The sequence below is a fragment of the Cyprinus carpio genome, chromosome B7 (assembly GCF_018340385.1).
Source record: "Cyprinus carpio isolate SPL01 chromosome B7, ASM1834038v1, whole genome shotgun sequence".
Lineage (NCBI taxonomy): Eukaryota > Metazoa > Chordata > Actinopteri > Cypriniformes > Cyprinidae > Cyprinus > Cyprinus carpio.
The window spans coordinates 23,392,613-23,409,205 of record NC_056603.1 but is presented as its reverse complement, the minus strand read 5'-3'; the positions used below and the strand labels follow the sequence as shown (position 1 = coordinate 23,409,205).

The 16,593-nt window shown below is 35.9% G+C and overlaps 1 protein-coding gene across 3 annotated transcripts in view; it reads right to left on the bottom strand.

Annotated features, from left to right (window-relative positions):
• Positions 1-16,593, bottom strand: part of sorcs2 (sortilin-related VPS10 domain containing receptor 2) — a 145,306-nt gene that overhangs the window by 98,896 nt on the left and 29,817 nt on the right. The window lies entirely within an intron of this gene.

Genomic DNA, 16,593 nt, shown 5'->3' with positions numbered 1-16,593 from the left:
GGCCTGTATTGCTACAGTCACAGGTTTAAACACTTGGACATCAAACAGTTATGTACAAGTTCAAATGAAGCCCAATATACTGAAACATGATCTAAAACAGCAGGTTAGCTGTTTTACAACCTCTAAATCCAAAACACAAAATAAGCCTTTCATAACTGGTCTGGACTAGATTCATCACTGAAATGCCATCTGGTGACGAGGATCAGATTATATTGAGATTTTCTGATGACATCACCACAGTGCATTTATTTTGTTGTTCATTTTTTCTTCAATAGTTTTTTTTTTTTTCATAAAACCATAAAAACCACACATGAAATATGCAAGTGGGGTGACAAGTGCCAGTAAGCAACACATAGCTATAATAGGTCTGAAATTACATATAGTGACATCTTGATCATTAGAATTTATGCTGGTGGGTCTCTGTATGTATTTATCTGTGTTGTGTCATTTTAGCAAGAGCAAAGCTTAAAAAAGCAGCTAATTTGCTGATTAGGCTGCCAGTAATTGCTTCAATCAACACAACACAGATAATGAAATCTACTGTAGCTCCACCACAAGATTATTTCTGCAGTGTGATTCTACTTCCCTTGTAGTATTTTCGCAATAAAAGCCACTATATCTCTATAAAACTGGTTTCAATCCTAGGACTTAATGTGTTTGTGTAATGGACGGTAAATGCTTTTTTTATGCATTAAGATGACAAACACATGACGAATAGAAAGCACGCACACATAGGCTACAAAAAATGATGCCTTCCTCTGGTCTATTTGGTATAAAAGCCAGTGTGAGGTGTATCCTTAAAGTCTCCCCTATCTTTTATTCATGTTAGTAGGATTCCTGAGTTTGCAGTAACAAATCAGTAGAGTGTGAGTGAAGGGGGCTGACTTGTGTCTGTGTGTCTCCTTTATCTTTCTCTGCTGCCTCACACACTGGGTCTCTGACAGCAAAGCCCAACGGAAAAGCATTGCCACGAAAAAGGGTCAGAGAGATTCAGGGCCTTGGCAGAGTGATTGACAGGTCAGCACTGGAATGTGGCAGGAAGGCCAGCCTTGGGCTTTGCTTGGAGGATCGGCTGAGAGGGTTATTGCCCTGAGCCTGTCCCTCCCTCTGCAGACGACAGAGGTGCTAAAGGTCAGAAAGGTGTGAGCAGAAAAGCAAAGGTTTTTTAACAGTATGGAGGTTGTGTATGGCTGAAAAGCTATTTTAACCTTTAACAGTGATCCATGGGAGGTCTCAAATCGAACTGTACCAAAACCCAGTTCATTAAAAATTAAGTTATTCCTGCAGTCATGTCAAAATACTGTATAATGTGCATTGCATTCAAGCCAGAATATATTTGAAACAAAACATTATTATGTGATTTATTTCTTACAATTGAAAAAGTAATTTAAAAAGCAGTTTTCTAGGCCAAATATGTTTTGTTCTGATAAATATTTTTTTTAATGTTTTTAAATACAGTTCAGCTGCTCTGAACATTGAGTGATATTTCAATATGAGCTTAATCGTGAGATTCATTGTAATCATTCCTGCTTTCCACATTCATAATTATTCATTAAAAAATAAAAAAATAAAAATGCCAACACACTGTTATTCACTGTAATATTTCACCAGTTGGTAAGATTTTTTAAATCTTTCTGAAAGAAATCACCAAGCCTGCATTTATTTGAACAAAAATACAGTAAAAACAGTGATACTGTGAAATATTATTAAAATTTAAATAACTTTTTTTGTATTTTGCTATATTTTATAATGTAAATGTTTTACATTTATTCTTTTGCTGACAAAGCTGAATTTTCAGCAGTCAGAAATTATTCTAAAACGTTCATTTGGTGCAAATGAAACATTATTATCATCAGTGTTGAAAACTTGAAAACAAAATGTTGCATTGCTTAATATTTTTTGTGGAACCGTGATTACACACACAGACATTTAAGTTAAAAAGCTAAAAAAGAACAACATTTATTTGAAAGAGAAACCTATTGTAACATTCTGCATGACTATACTATCTGTCACTTTTGATCAATTTAATGTATCCTTGTTAAATAAAAGCATATTATTTCCTTTAAAAATATCTTACTGAGCCCAAACTTGTAAAAGTTAATGTATAAGTGAGAATAAACAAACTCAATCTATTTAACTGTAATTCTACAAATAGTGCACATGAATCAACAATCTTGTTAGTTTGTTTTTTTCATTTGTGATTTGATCAAAAACGAGCCATCTGATCATAATCAAAATTATTCAAACCAAATCTGATTCTTGTGCTTTATTACTCCACATATTATGTTTCTTTCCTTTCTCTCTCTGTCTTTCTCTTTGTCTATCATCAACTTCCATCAAAACAAATCTGAAAAGTATCTCAGGCATCAGGCCCCCAAACATCCTCTTGGCTATTCATGCCATAATTTGTCAAGAACATAACTATTTACCAGATGTGATCTGTAACTAATTTAAAGAACCTTTCTCTCTGGGAACACTGAAGAAATTGAGGCTTACTGTTACTGCAGACACAGCTGTATCTGGAAGAATCACCAAGTATCTTTTTCCACTTATGATTTAAAGGCCTTACATACTTGGTGATGAATAAAACATTTATCAAACAGTGCATGAGTGGTCTACATTCACTCAACAAGAGAGAAGGCGTTTGTGCGTTTCCAAATAAATACTACAATCTGACCACCAACAACTGCAAATCTGCCCTATTCATCAATACAGACAACATTTTTACAATTCCTTTTGAATTTATTATGCTGAACCTAATCAAACATATTAGCTGTCCACAGCGCATTTGGCATCAGGCTACATCGCCAACAGTTTTCTCAGCCTACCCAGGGGGCCGAGTGCCCCCGCACAGACGTCAGATGGTGGCCTTTGGAAAGAGTCGGTCTGCAGTACAACCCTAATGAACCACTGGGAGCAAAGCCGTTCACTCACTGACATCATGCAAATACAGTTTGAGGAAAAGAACAAATGATGAGCAGCAGCTTAGAGCAAAGCCCACTGAACTTATTACGGACATCAGCATGCAGAGAATAATCTTCACATCATTTACTTTGAGCAATAACACAGCTGACATCAGCTGAGAGTGAAGGGAAGCGACGACTTCCTTAATACACAGGTACTCTGGTGGCAGCCCCTCAGTTTATCTGTTTACTAAGAGGAAGTGAGAGCAGACAAAGAAATACAACAGCAGAATCAGCACTGAGAACAAAAAGAGCCTGTTATTGAGAGCGATTCTTGTCTAGATTCTTGTTCTCTACACTATTTTGAGACAAAAAAAACAATCAAATCAGTCATTTCAAGTGCATTAAGTGATTTATGCATCACAACATTATAATGCACAGTATGAAATATGGATATTCATTTTCGGATATTCCTAATCACATTAAAAATACAAATTATTTTATAACAATTCAATTTCAGTGAATGTTAAATAACAACAAAAAAATCTAAATTGGGGAAATAAGCAAAACGAGCTTACTTAGCTAAAATCTAAAAATGTCTTATATTTAAAGTTTTAATGAAATGTAAGTAGAGAGAGATCACATTGTGATATACATCTAAGTGTAAAAAAAAAATTGCGCACATCGCTAAAAATAAAAGATCATGCCTATAATTTCAGCCATTCGTTTCTAATAAATTATATGACAATGAAGCACGTTAAGGGCCATGTTGAGGAGAATTTTCCTTCCTGATTTCAAATCTGGGCACTTCAAAGAGTAGAAAATAATAATTCTTATTATAACTGGGTAGGTTTTTTTTTTTGAGTTCTGAAAATGGCAGTATGTTTTTATTGCAGAGTAATCTCTTTTATGTTTAAACATAAGCAACACTTATTTTTTTCCTTTTCATTTATTTCCATGAAAAAAATAAAATCACATTTCTACTGCATAGACAGAGAAATACAGTTCTCTTCTATAGACACTCCTTGGGGTGATATAATATGCTTAACTCTTTCCCCGCCATTGACGAGTTATCTTGTCATTTAGAAGACAATGCTTCCCCGCCAAAGACAAGTTTTTACGGCTTTTCACATTTCACAATATTGCATATTCAAATATTCATACAGCAAAATATACTGTAGGCCATCAAATTTTAGTGAAAATCATCAACATCGCTGGCGGTGGCTGGCAACTTTTTTCAAAAATGCTGGCGGGGAAAGAGTTAACAACGTTGTGCGTGCTTCAAAAAAGGATAACAGAGACACTGAAGCTTTTTCTCAAACCTCAGCAGAGATCCCTGGGATTTGTCACCATCACTGTCCTGCATAAAAGCAGATAAATGCCTTGAGCATTACACACACAGATTTGGCTTGCCAAGATAGGAAAAGTATAAAAGCGCCTCTTGTAGCCTTTCTCAGCTGCATTGCAGAAGCCTTTACACATAAATCATTTATCCATAAGTCAAAAGGGTTTTTTCTTCAGTGATATAAAATGTTGTCACTAAAGAAAAGGTAGGTCTACAGTTTGTCTCTCCATCTGTTCTGTTGTGAGACGAGGGGTCACAGTTCTGCTGGGGGGAAACGATTTCTGCTGCTGTGAGTAATGGCGATAGAGGCAAGAGAATAGGCAGCCATCAATCAGTCCACCACACGGCAGCAGACAGACTCTCTATCGGCGACCTTCTGAGGAAAAAGAGCTGCGATCCCAGTGCATTTATACCAACACACTGGCCCTCATCCCAGAATATCAGCTTGGCAAACTGGTTTTAGCTACATCTAAATCTTAGTCTAGAAATATCTTCAGTACATCACATGCCGGGAAAGACTGCAATTTGCTTGAAAGACAGCAAGTACAGCGCCTCCACATAAGGCTTCTGCAGGGCATCTTTTATGGACACTATAAATCTGGTACTAATTAGAGGACGAGACAGAGTGCAGGTGCGTAAGACACTGAGAATCATAAATTAAAAATATGATATGAATTATGGAAGCAATTATTGGTCTCACTGACTACCTTTTATAGAGGATATTACAGTTCTCAATCGATTCTTTGGATGTTTTGATGTTAATGTTGTTGTTTTTTTATTGTTTTACAGCCCCTGAAAAAGAGACAAACATCTGAATAGATTCTAACCTTGTTAAAAGGAGACTCTTTGAATAAATTGTGTTTCTTTAGGGATGCATTCAAGTAGGACACAAGGGGGGCCACTGATGAACCGCCTGACCTTCCCATGTCTGTCTGCGGTTGTGTGTTTCCTCCTCCTGCTGGCTAAGTTGCATGTTTCATTCTCTAATGCCTGAAGTGCTTCAAAACCCAAAGAGAAAAGAGAGGACACAGAAATGTATTATTCCTGTCATACTTTCTCAGGCTGCTCCAAAAACTGCCAGTGCGCTTTTCAGCAATCCTCTGAAAAAGAGCCTGATTTTCCTGAAATTTGTGAAATTCTCTCTAAAAAGTGCTATGAAAAAGTTCTCCATTTAGAGCTCTGGGAGAATGCCATTTCTCAGCCAGTTGGTGACATTTATTGGGGAAAAGTCAACCAGCCTGTGACGACACTTGAATGGACAAACACAATGCCACAAGAGGCACCATTCAAAAAAGCACTATGGCAAACATACCACATGTGAACTGTGACTGCACAGAGCACTGACTTCAGTTCACTATTCGACATACCAATGAACTTGGCGTTTCACTGAAGTGCAGTAAATCAAGTGATAGAGAGGGAAAATAATTCACCGAAAGTCATTCTTATAAAGCCAGACATGGAAATGAATCACTTCGCAAGAATGCACGATCCCTCAACTAACATGTCTGAAGCAGTGAGACCACACACACAGAAAAAGATACACAGAAAGCCATTCACAATTTAAATGACTGCATAGTGTCTCTCAAATTAACGACTGACCGGTTGGAATGGGGATACTAATGATAAATGTCTAATTTATGTTCCTCTACATTAACTGGAGAGTACTCCAGTTAAAATGTGACAGATGCTAATCCATCCCAGGCTGATTACCCATAATCCTGTGGAGTGAAGTTCAGGATTTTAGGATGGACCCCTGAAGATTACTTCACACCGGCACACAGCTCTTTCCCCCATCAATCACACAGATTGACTATGTAATCTCAGAAATGTGAGATTATGAGAGAATTAGTGTACAGATGTGTCTGTAGAAAACGATCTGCTCAAATCAAGGAGGTTAGCTAACCAAAAACATGTAGGCAATGTCTCGAAAAAGAAACTTTCAAGAATATTAACATAATGTCACACTTTTCATTGAAGGGTTCATGTTAAAGTATAATTAGATATGTAATGTTCAATTAAAATGAAAGTGTGTTTGAGAACAACCTGCAGCTACATATTTTATTCTTATTGCCATAGCAATTAATTACAATAATTTGCAATACAGCGTCTCTGCCATTGCAAAGGCTTAAAAGAGCACATTGGTTGAAATTCTACTCTATATTGGTTTTTAAAAAGCAAATGTAAAACAGTTTTTTGTATTATTGTTTCTGGCACAGGCTACCATTCAAAAAAAATCTTAAAGAAATTAATACTTTTATTTTATAATTTTATTCAGGATGCATTCAATTGGTCAAAAAGGGACATTTTATTTAAAAAAGCTGTTCTTTTGAACTTTCTATTAAGTAAATCATTTTAAAAAAAAATATCATGGTTACCACTAAATTTTTAACCTTTTTCAACACTGAAAAACTTTGCTTTGGAATTAGTTACATTTTAAAATTTAAAACAGTTTGTAACATTTTTTTACTATATTTTCATCAAATAATTACACAGAAAATATTACAGACATTGTAAGAATGGTATCTTGTTCCACTTTGACACAATCTATTATACATTTCCTAAGTACTGACTGCCAATAAACACCCGGCATGTGAGTGACACATAAAAATGCAGGAAAAGAGTGACCACAGACCCACTGTCCAGCTGTGTTGTTTCCTCCCAGTGATTTTATTCCCATCACTCCCTGTGAATCTGAGAGAAAATATAAACAAAAGTGAAAGCACAGTGTGTCTAACTGTGAGTGTTGTGTGCATGTGTTTAAGACATGATTGAATGGCCTGCAACGGTGCATTGATGAACTAAGAGGAAAAGTAGGCTTATAATGAACTGGCAAGGCCTCCTGGCACGCTGACAGTGGAGGCTTTTCTCCGCCAGACACAGTGAGAGAGGCTCATAGTGGACACAGCTGTTATTACTGGCATAACAGCTGTCACCTTTGCAACACAGTACATCTTTTCTCTCAAGCACCCCTTTATGTTGTAATAAGTTCCCCATATATCTTCATTATTCTATCTACCCCTCACCCCATCATCTCTTTTGCTTTGGTAGATTATTGCTTCTGCATGGCAATAATTCCTCTTTGACAATACATTTCCATCTATATTTCTTCATGACATTCTTTAAATTCGACATGATCCCAATATCATTCTTCCACTGAAACTGTCCTGTCTCATTATCAGCATTCAGAGCCTGAAGCTACTTCCTGACACGTTTAGCAATGTTATCTGTCTTCACTTATTTGTGTACTTGTGTGGAGTGAATAGAGAACAGATAACTTTTGTCTCATATATAAAGGGTGAGGTTCTGAAGCTGTGGGACTAGGCCCGGATCGAATTGAAATGAATACATTACACATTACTACTAAAGGTTCCGACTTAACAACAAAGCACTGTGTGCTGGTTTTGCATTCTTTGTTTAGGCTTTGAAACTGGTTGCCTTAAAAAGCAGTGGAATGTGAACCCCATTCTGTCTGAGACCCCTTAAGGCAGACCGCGTGAAGCTGCGTGCTCCACTGAAGCGATGTGCCATGACGCTCCTTAACGAAAATGTTTGCAGTTCGCCAGGTTTCAGTCAAACATATAAATTCACAAAGAATGACTGGAATGGAACAATAAGCATTAAAGGGCAAAGAAACAAAACAAACTTGTGGGGTGTAGAAATCGTGAGTGGAACCAGAACAAGAAAGAAAAAAGAAAAGAAAGATAAAAGAGTACAGAAATAGAATAAAAGAAACGATTTAAAAAAAAAACATTTAATTAATGTTTTTATTTTTTAAGATTCAATCAGATACATTTAGATGCAATCACCAATTTATAAAATGGATGTAAGGGATTATATATATATATATATATATATATATATATATATATATATATATATATATATGTGTGTGTGTGTATGTAAAGGTTTAATAATGTATATCACTATAAGAATAAAGAATCAATTACTCACATTGATTTATTACACTTACCCATTACAATCAAATGATTCTAATTTCTTGGATTTAATGCAAGTAATGGTTGAACTGTATGAAATATGATTGAATGAAAAAAAGTAATTATTCAGCTTTATTTAAAAGAGGAGCCAATAGCTTCAGATGACATGAGAAAACTCAAATCCTCAGATATAAACACCCAGAATGTTTGCTTTAACCTCTAATCTTTTCCAAACAAAGCAAAAACCACCGCCTCAGTTAATAGAGTCTTCTTTGATGTGGGCTGGTGCTGTCTCAAGAAGTCTAGATTGGCAATGCACATATGAAACTATTACTTCAATGTGAGCCTTTATCTGGATTAGGGGAAATTACACTGACCACTAGAAAGGAATCCATCTGATGAGAGAGTAATTAAGAGGGATATGCTGACCACACAAGGTTTAGAGGAGAGCAATGTAAACAGGTTGAGCATAGAGAGATCTCTGAAGCTCAGCCTAATGCTCTCATGGCTAATTGAATCAAGTATTTTTTGGCCTCTTCGCTCCATTAAACTGTGCACACAAGCCTGTCTGACTCCCAGGAGTAAAGCATCTCACTGCTGCCCTCTCACCCCAAAAACTTTCCTCTCGCTTTAGTTTTCCTCTTCATATTCTTTTACAGTATCTGTCTGATGCCTCTCCCTATAATCAGTTAAATCCATTTAATCCCTATTAAACAAATAATCTATTTCTTAAAAGGATTTCTTAAATGGAAACTCACCCTCATGTTGTTCCAAACCTTGCTCACATCATGGTCTTATAGAATCTCCTATCATGGCCTCTATAACATGTGGTAGGGGAAAAAATTGTGATAGATATTTATTTTAACTGGCTGGAGAGTCTCTTCTTTGTTTAATGGCAAGCAGTTCTTTGTTAATGTGTGACCACCCTGTTTTGTCTGTTTCCAATATGTTTCAAGGTGGTCAGCCTTTGTGTAAACAGAACTAATGTTAAAAGAAAAGAGACCCAAATAAGACCAAATACCAGCTCTGACCTGAGTCAGAGTGTGTGTGTGTGTGTGTGTGTGTGTGTGTGTGTGTGTGTGTGTGTGTGTGTGTGTGTGTGTGTGTGTGTGTGTGTGTGTGTGTGTGTGTGTGTGTGTGTGTGTGTGTGTGTGTAACTGATCAATGTAATGCCCATCTTTTCTGGCTTTTCTTTTATAGGTACTTTGCTGCCTCTAGTTAGTCATTTCTCTATTGTGTGAATGATAATTGAATGATCTCAGGTAAAACAGCTTTCGTTTGCTCTCGAGTGGAACCACTCTCATTAGTTGTCAGGTGAATCAGTTCTCTTACATGCTGTGCAGACTCCACAGCAATCTATTTCAGTGCCATTAGAATACTGAACCACAGGAATTCTAAGTTCATGGAAAAATTGACAGACTTTCATAATGGCTGTTATACAGTCTCAGTTACTTGATTGCCTGGACAGTCTTATAACAAAGTGGAAAAAATAAGAGTGGTGAATTTAGAGAGAAGGATAGATAAAGATAAGCAGCACCCTTCACTGAGCTGAGCTCTTGCATACAGAGTCTCAAAATTCATGATTCATCCAGAGCAGGACTGGGTTTTTCTGCATCACAGACACAAAAAGGATCAATCCTCACAGTAACAGAGATTATGTTGTAGTGGCATTAGAAAGAGAAAAAAAATATTTATTTATAATATATATTAAAACAAAAAAAGCAGGGCAACAACTCCATAAATGCATTCATGACCTAAAATCCATACCTAATATACATATTTTACAGTCACTGTTTAGCATATTAATCATAAACACAGCTAAAAAGCTTCCTACCAGTGGCCGTCCTTAACAAAACTTAACATCTAGGACAGTTTATCATAGGTAGAATGCAAAATGTTTCAATACAAGCATTTCAGTCAAATGTAATTTATGCAACATTTCAAACCTTTAACACACACAGGAAAATCAAGCCATGGCAAGAGTTTGAAACTGATTTATTTATTTATTTTAAATGCGGACTTGACAACCTTGCATCCAACATGAGCTGCAGGTGTCAGATTTGACTGATCACGGGTTGAGATGAGAGATGGCTGACAGACCATGCTAGAGGATGTGCTGCTCAACAGATCCTGAGCTCATTGACAAATATCTGATCTTCCTTCACACAGAGCGTGCGTGATTGCAAAATCGAAAAGAGATTATATTCTCTGCATATTGATAGCAGCCCCCTGATGCACAAAAATTATATGCAATATTAGAATGTTTGCGAGAGCGGGTGGGGCTGGACAGGGCGATTTAGAAATCCCGGCCGGACGCATTTTTCAAGGTCCAAAAAGAGGACATGTCCGGGGAAAAAGAAGACGTATGGTCACCCTACCCTACCTTACAGTTATAGCAGAATTGTTGCGCATCTCTGAGCAACACAGCGGTGTTTAGTTTCTGAATGAATCAGCTCTTTGAACAAATCATGTGAATCAAGGATTCAAAGCCCCATTCATAAAGAGAGCCATTTACTTCATTCCTGAATGAATCAGCCATTTGGACAAATCGAGTGAAGACATTTACCGCCACCTGCTGGTAGATTTAGTTTCTTATTTAGAGTATCATTTCATATAAATAAATACATTGTAAATACATGTAAATGTTGTTGTTGGATGCTACTCTTTCGAGACCCAACAATTGGTTCTTATAATCAGAAGACCAGATTATCGATTGATAACTGACCTCAGCAAGTGAATCTTAAAGCTAGCAAAATTCATTTTCACATCTCTGTTATTGTATTGTAGTCATTGTTTAGGGACAGAATGAGGGTTGTAGGAAATTCTGGCACTGATACGCTTTCATGTTACAGTAAGTATGAGTGGTTGGTCTGGGTGGTGCCTTTCTAACTAACGTGATGAATTAAGGCATCTCCAGGAACAGATCCAAATTCAAACATAGTATTTCTCACACACAAAACCACAAAACACCATCATGACAGGATAAAATATCATAAAATCTCACTATTTTAAAGTAGAAACCAGATGAGTTTCTAATATAAAAGAAATGAATGTAGCCAACGATGAGTAACAGCGAAGTAAATCATAAACCAAAAAAAAAAAAACTGGATCACCAACATCATATTTAAAATGCATATGTAAACGTCACCTGTTTCTTTCCATTTCTCACAGCCAAAATGTAAATATATAAAGTTACAGCATAACCCTCCTAAATATGTTTACAAGATTTTATACAATAAAAATACTCTGACATCATCTGTTAAAAAAAAATCAAAAATAAAAGCAAAGCCAAACTACAGTTAAAGTCCCCTCAAAATCATCACATTTACCATGAACCACAACTGGGTCTAACTTTATAGACCACCCCAGTAACAACCTGGGGAGTCTTGAGTTAAGCTTAGTTTAAAAAACTTCTAAAAAGAAGAAACCCTATGCCATCAGACGGTTGCATGACTTAAAGCCAAAACAATGCTTCAGCATTTAGCTGACATCCATTGAAGGAGCCCCAGAGCCAAGCAGCGCTGACCTTATCAAAAAAGCTACAAACAGAGAAGTGCTGTCAGGCCTAAAAATAAGAAAAGGTCTGAGCCTGACAGTTACTGGTTAGGATTCCAGTAGAGGTGAAAGAAGTAAAGATATTTAAGTCCTTATGGACTGCAGGTACAAACCAACATAAACATCATGCATATTTAATCAGATATAATTTTGATTTGTAAACAGCTGAGACAGTTCAAAGAGACAAACTGAATTGATTCAAAGTGACAGTATAAATATTTCTATTTTAAATAAATGTTACAGTTTCCACTAAAATATTAACCTGCTCAACTGTTTTTAGCATTGGTGATTATAAGAATTGTTTCTTCAACACTAAATCAGTCTATTTTAATGATTTCTGAAGGATCATGGGACACTGAAGACTGGAGTAATGATGCTGAAAATTCAGCTTTGCCATTAGAGGAATAATATATTGACAATATTTCTAATATTATTAAATAAATGGTGAAAACAAAGAGACTTTTTTCCAAAATATTAAAAACACTTTAACCAACTCCAAACTTTAGAACAATAGTGTAATTTGACTTGACACACAGGACAAATGTGCAGCAACTGTACAAAATTAATAAAACTTCACAGTTTCTTCATTTATTTCCCTCCACTGATCTATTCTGCACCAAACTCTTGCAAGTATGTCGCAAACGTCAGTGTTGTGAGAGAGAACACATTACTTCAACAGATGAAATAGTAGAAGGCAAAAGAGAGACAGAGAGAGAGAGTGACAGATAATGAAAAAAGAGAAACTCCAGCTGAGCGAGTGAGTAAATGAATGAGCAAGTGAACAAATGAGAAAGAGGGCAGAAAAATAGGCAGAGGGTGAGAGCTTGGCCTTCCAAAGGCCTTACATAATCACTCTCATTTGAAAAGCCGAACACATTGCCTTACTCAGTGAACTTTAATGACACGAGACACAACCGCAATGAGAGAGTATCACACAAACACTGCGTGTATCTCACAGGCTGGATGTTTATATCTAAAACTACACAGCGTTTATCATGAAAGAGAGCCTCTCATTTATTCTCTTTACTAAACCTTTCTGACAATCATCTCACCGAAATCGCAACCTCAAGCACACTTTCCATCTTCTAAAGAGGACTGATGGCACACAGCAAAGGTACCAGGTTTACACAGAAATATGATTAATGGCTGGTTTTATAAATATTCATTGCCAAATGCAATTGCTTTCATAGAAAGTACCAGATTTGCGGCTTGTTTGATCATGAACTCACATATTTTCCTTTTAATGACACAGCATAATAAACTGAGGAATACTTTTAAGACTATAAACTTTATTCCATCACCAGATCAGGACAGAAAACAAAACAAAAATCACATGAAATGGTCTGCAGGTTACATAACTAGGAGTCTCTATATTGTGTTTCTTAGCCAGTGTTCACCTTCCACAGATAATGATGATTGATCTTGGGTCAGTGAGGCGAAAAGTTCCCATGGCAATTCACGTCAACACAACCATAATCTGTTATATGACACCAGGGGAGAGAAGACATTATTACAGGGCTTTTACAGAGAGAAATGGCCTCGGAGAGAGTCATAATGGGAGGACGTCCTAACCAGTAGCACTCAGTGGACTACGTGTGTTGTATATATTGTGCATTACTGTATACAGTCTATGTCAGAGCTTAATAAATCAGCCAGATACACTCGCAGAACTACAGCAGCCCATCTTTAAATATAACTTTTTTCCTATTTATAGGATGTACATATACACATTAAACTGGACAGTTGTCATCAAAATGTTAAATTACAGGTGCACAAGGAATTACACCAAAACCAAAAATAAATAAATACCCAGGAGAAAAATGTTATCCATAAATCTAGGTAAGTAATGAAATTGAAGGCTGGCGGGAAGTAGTATTAAATTGGAACAAATCGCTGTTGTGCTTTTTCCCTGAAGTGTCTAGCGGTGAGACACAATTTAATAATCTACACTGTTCTAACAGACTAAACAATAGCTTTATTCTACATCTGATTAACAGATGTAGACTGTGGAAATAAGTCACAGTGATCTTACCATGGGCCAAGAGAGTCTCCTAAACCGTAACACCCAAGGTCCATAACATATGATCTTGCTTATTGCTTTTATACAGCCATATGATAAGACAGCAGTTTTCAATAAATAGTTACATTTATTAATAATAATGACTGGAATAAACTATTTTTTTGCCAAGTAATACAGTTCATAGACAAAATATAGTTAACAGCTGCCAAATAACATAGACATTTGGCACATTAATATGAATGTGCAGTCACAGATGTGCATTTATTAACGGTTTTGAATGCAGCTCATCCAATAAGAATTTACAGACAGAACTGAGGTGCTACAGAAATCTGTCATGACACATTCAATTTCTTTAAAAAATGACAAAATTTGAAAGCTGAAACTGTTTCATACTAAAAGTAACCTTTTCTGTCTCAGAGGAAACTGACAACACGCCAACGGACAAAACAAAGTAGATTACTTTTGGTATGAAACAAAGTCTCAGCTTTCGAATTTTGTCATTTTTTAAGAAATTCAAACAATAAATACCATTTTGTGGCTCTTTATTGTGTTGTGACAGATTGCAATAGTGTCTCAGATCAAGCAGAACACGAAAACCGATCTTCTTTCATATTTATTTAAAGCACAAAATAAACATGAATGAACATCATAAAGTATCTTGTTTCAACCGCGGAAAAACGTTAATACACAATATTTTTCAAGTTCAAGTCCACCAATGTTAATCTACTCTGCTGCCTGGTTGTTTGTTGGACAAAATGGAAGATTTGGCATTATGTTTGGTCTGATCGCCTCTCAATCAAACTCCCCACAAAGGGTCAGTTAGGGATGCACTGAAATGGAAATTCCTGGTACTAAAAATTGTGGATACAATGAGCCAAAAAAAAAAAAAAAAAACTATTTTTAATTTTACCTTTGTTTGGATTAAAAATGATTGACAATTCATTTTATTTCGTTCTTTCCTTTTTTTATTTCCTGTTCAATTATCACTTTTTTTTAAACTATGTAATGAGTTTGACAGTCTGATCATTTCCCAGATGTTACAGAAACTGGTCAACGCTGTTTGATGTCTTAGAAAGCTTTGTCCACTAACAGACAGTCAAACACTTATCTCTTGTATAAATGTCTTTTGTAAACATGTAAATGATGTGTGCAAGTAGAAAGATCATATCACAAATGTGCCATTTATGAAGTATTGCCTAATAATTTTGGTTAACTCTGTGCATGGGCGTCTGTAATGGGAGTTATCGTGTCCTCTGGGACTGTTGTTGGCCTGTAAATGGGATAGTTTCCACATTATTAATGATTTACAGAGGAGGTCCATATTCTTTATTGGATTCCCTCCATCTGGCTCTCCAGCTACACAAGCCCTTTAAAACGTTGGGTGGATTACTTTACAAAGATCTTATTTCATACTTGGACCATGTTTTGCAGTGGACATTCAGCTTTGATCTACAGCAGGTTTGCTTTTTATTACAGTTGTTCCCTAAGAGGTTAACTCATTTCGTGGCAGAGCTCAAAAATGTAAGAATCTGCAGAATAATCTTTTGATAATATTGAAGTGAGCCATGCAAACCCGTTTTAGACCACTATCTCAGAGCAGCTTCCGGCACAGGAGACAAAGACTACAGTCAATATTTATCAGCATTTCTATCCAGATGCCATAAAGTGAAAATCAAATCTTTTACTGACTCCAACCAATTTGTTACACAATAGGACATCACACAATCCTGCACTTCTAGTGTGAGAATCCATTTAATAGAGGTCAATAGCTGTAGGTGAGCTAGAAGGAACAAGAGTTTTGTCGACACAGGCTGCATTGATAAAAGGTCCTATTGTGCAGATCACAAACAAGAGGAAACTATTTGTGTGTATGTGTGATAGAGAGAGAAAGAAACATCAGGTTCACAACAAGAATACACCTGGAGACCGAGAGTAATAATGACTTACAGATATTTATAGCTCATATGAAAAAAATCTAGTTCATTAAAGAGAACTAACTTGAGCTCAATGATGACACTATTGTCTACTGTAGAGCTGCTTTATAGCTGAATTGACTTTGTTTAACAAATAATGAATTTTGAACATTGACAGTTATTGAACTGAACTGAATCAACACTGAACTAACTTGAGCTGAAAAATGACAATATTGTCTTCTAAATTTTATTTTGTCTCATATTTGATGAAGTCTGCATCATTAATTCTGTTACTTTCTTGTTTATTTCTCTGAAACTGCTTTCAAACAATCCATATTTCATAAAGTGCTGGATTCAAATAATATTATATACTTCACAGATCAAATTCACAGAGTTGCAAATGATCAACAAAAGAGAAAAATGGACAACAATTTATGTGGTATTTCTTCATCAATCTGCCTCTTTCTCCATTACTATCTATATAATTATAAATATGCTACTACAGCAGGTTACACTTTATTTTAAAGACCTATTCTTACTATGCATATTACTAACATATTGGCTGTTTATTAGTATTTATTAACCACATATTAATGCCTTATTCTTATTCTGCATAACCACATTTTAGATCCCTTAAACCTACCCCATACCGAAACTTAACAACTATTTTACTAACTATTAATAAGCAGCAAATTAGGAAAAGTTGTAGTTAATAGTGTATGTGTTCCCTATTCTAAATTCTATAGCTGCTTCTCTTTATATATGGCAAACTTTCTTTATGCAGCATTAAAATAAAAAGTAACTAAAATTACAAGGGAATAAACAAGTAGAATAACTAAAACACAAAGTATCTACTAGCCCTAAAACATGCAGTATCCTATAGTAAAATGCTACACACATGAAAAGAAAACCAAAGAGATAT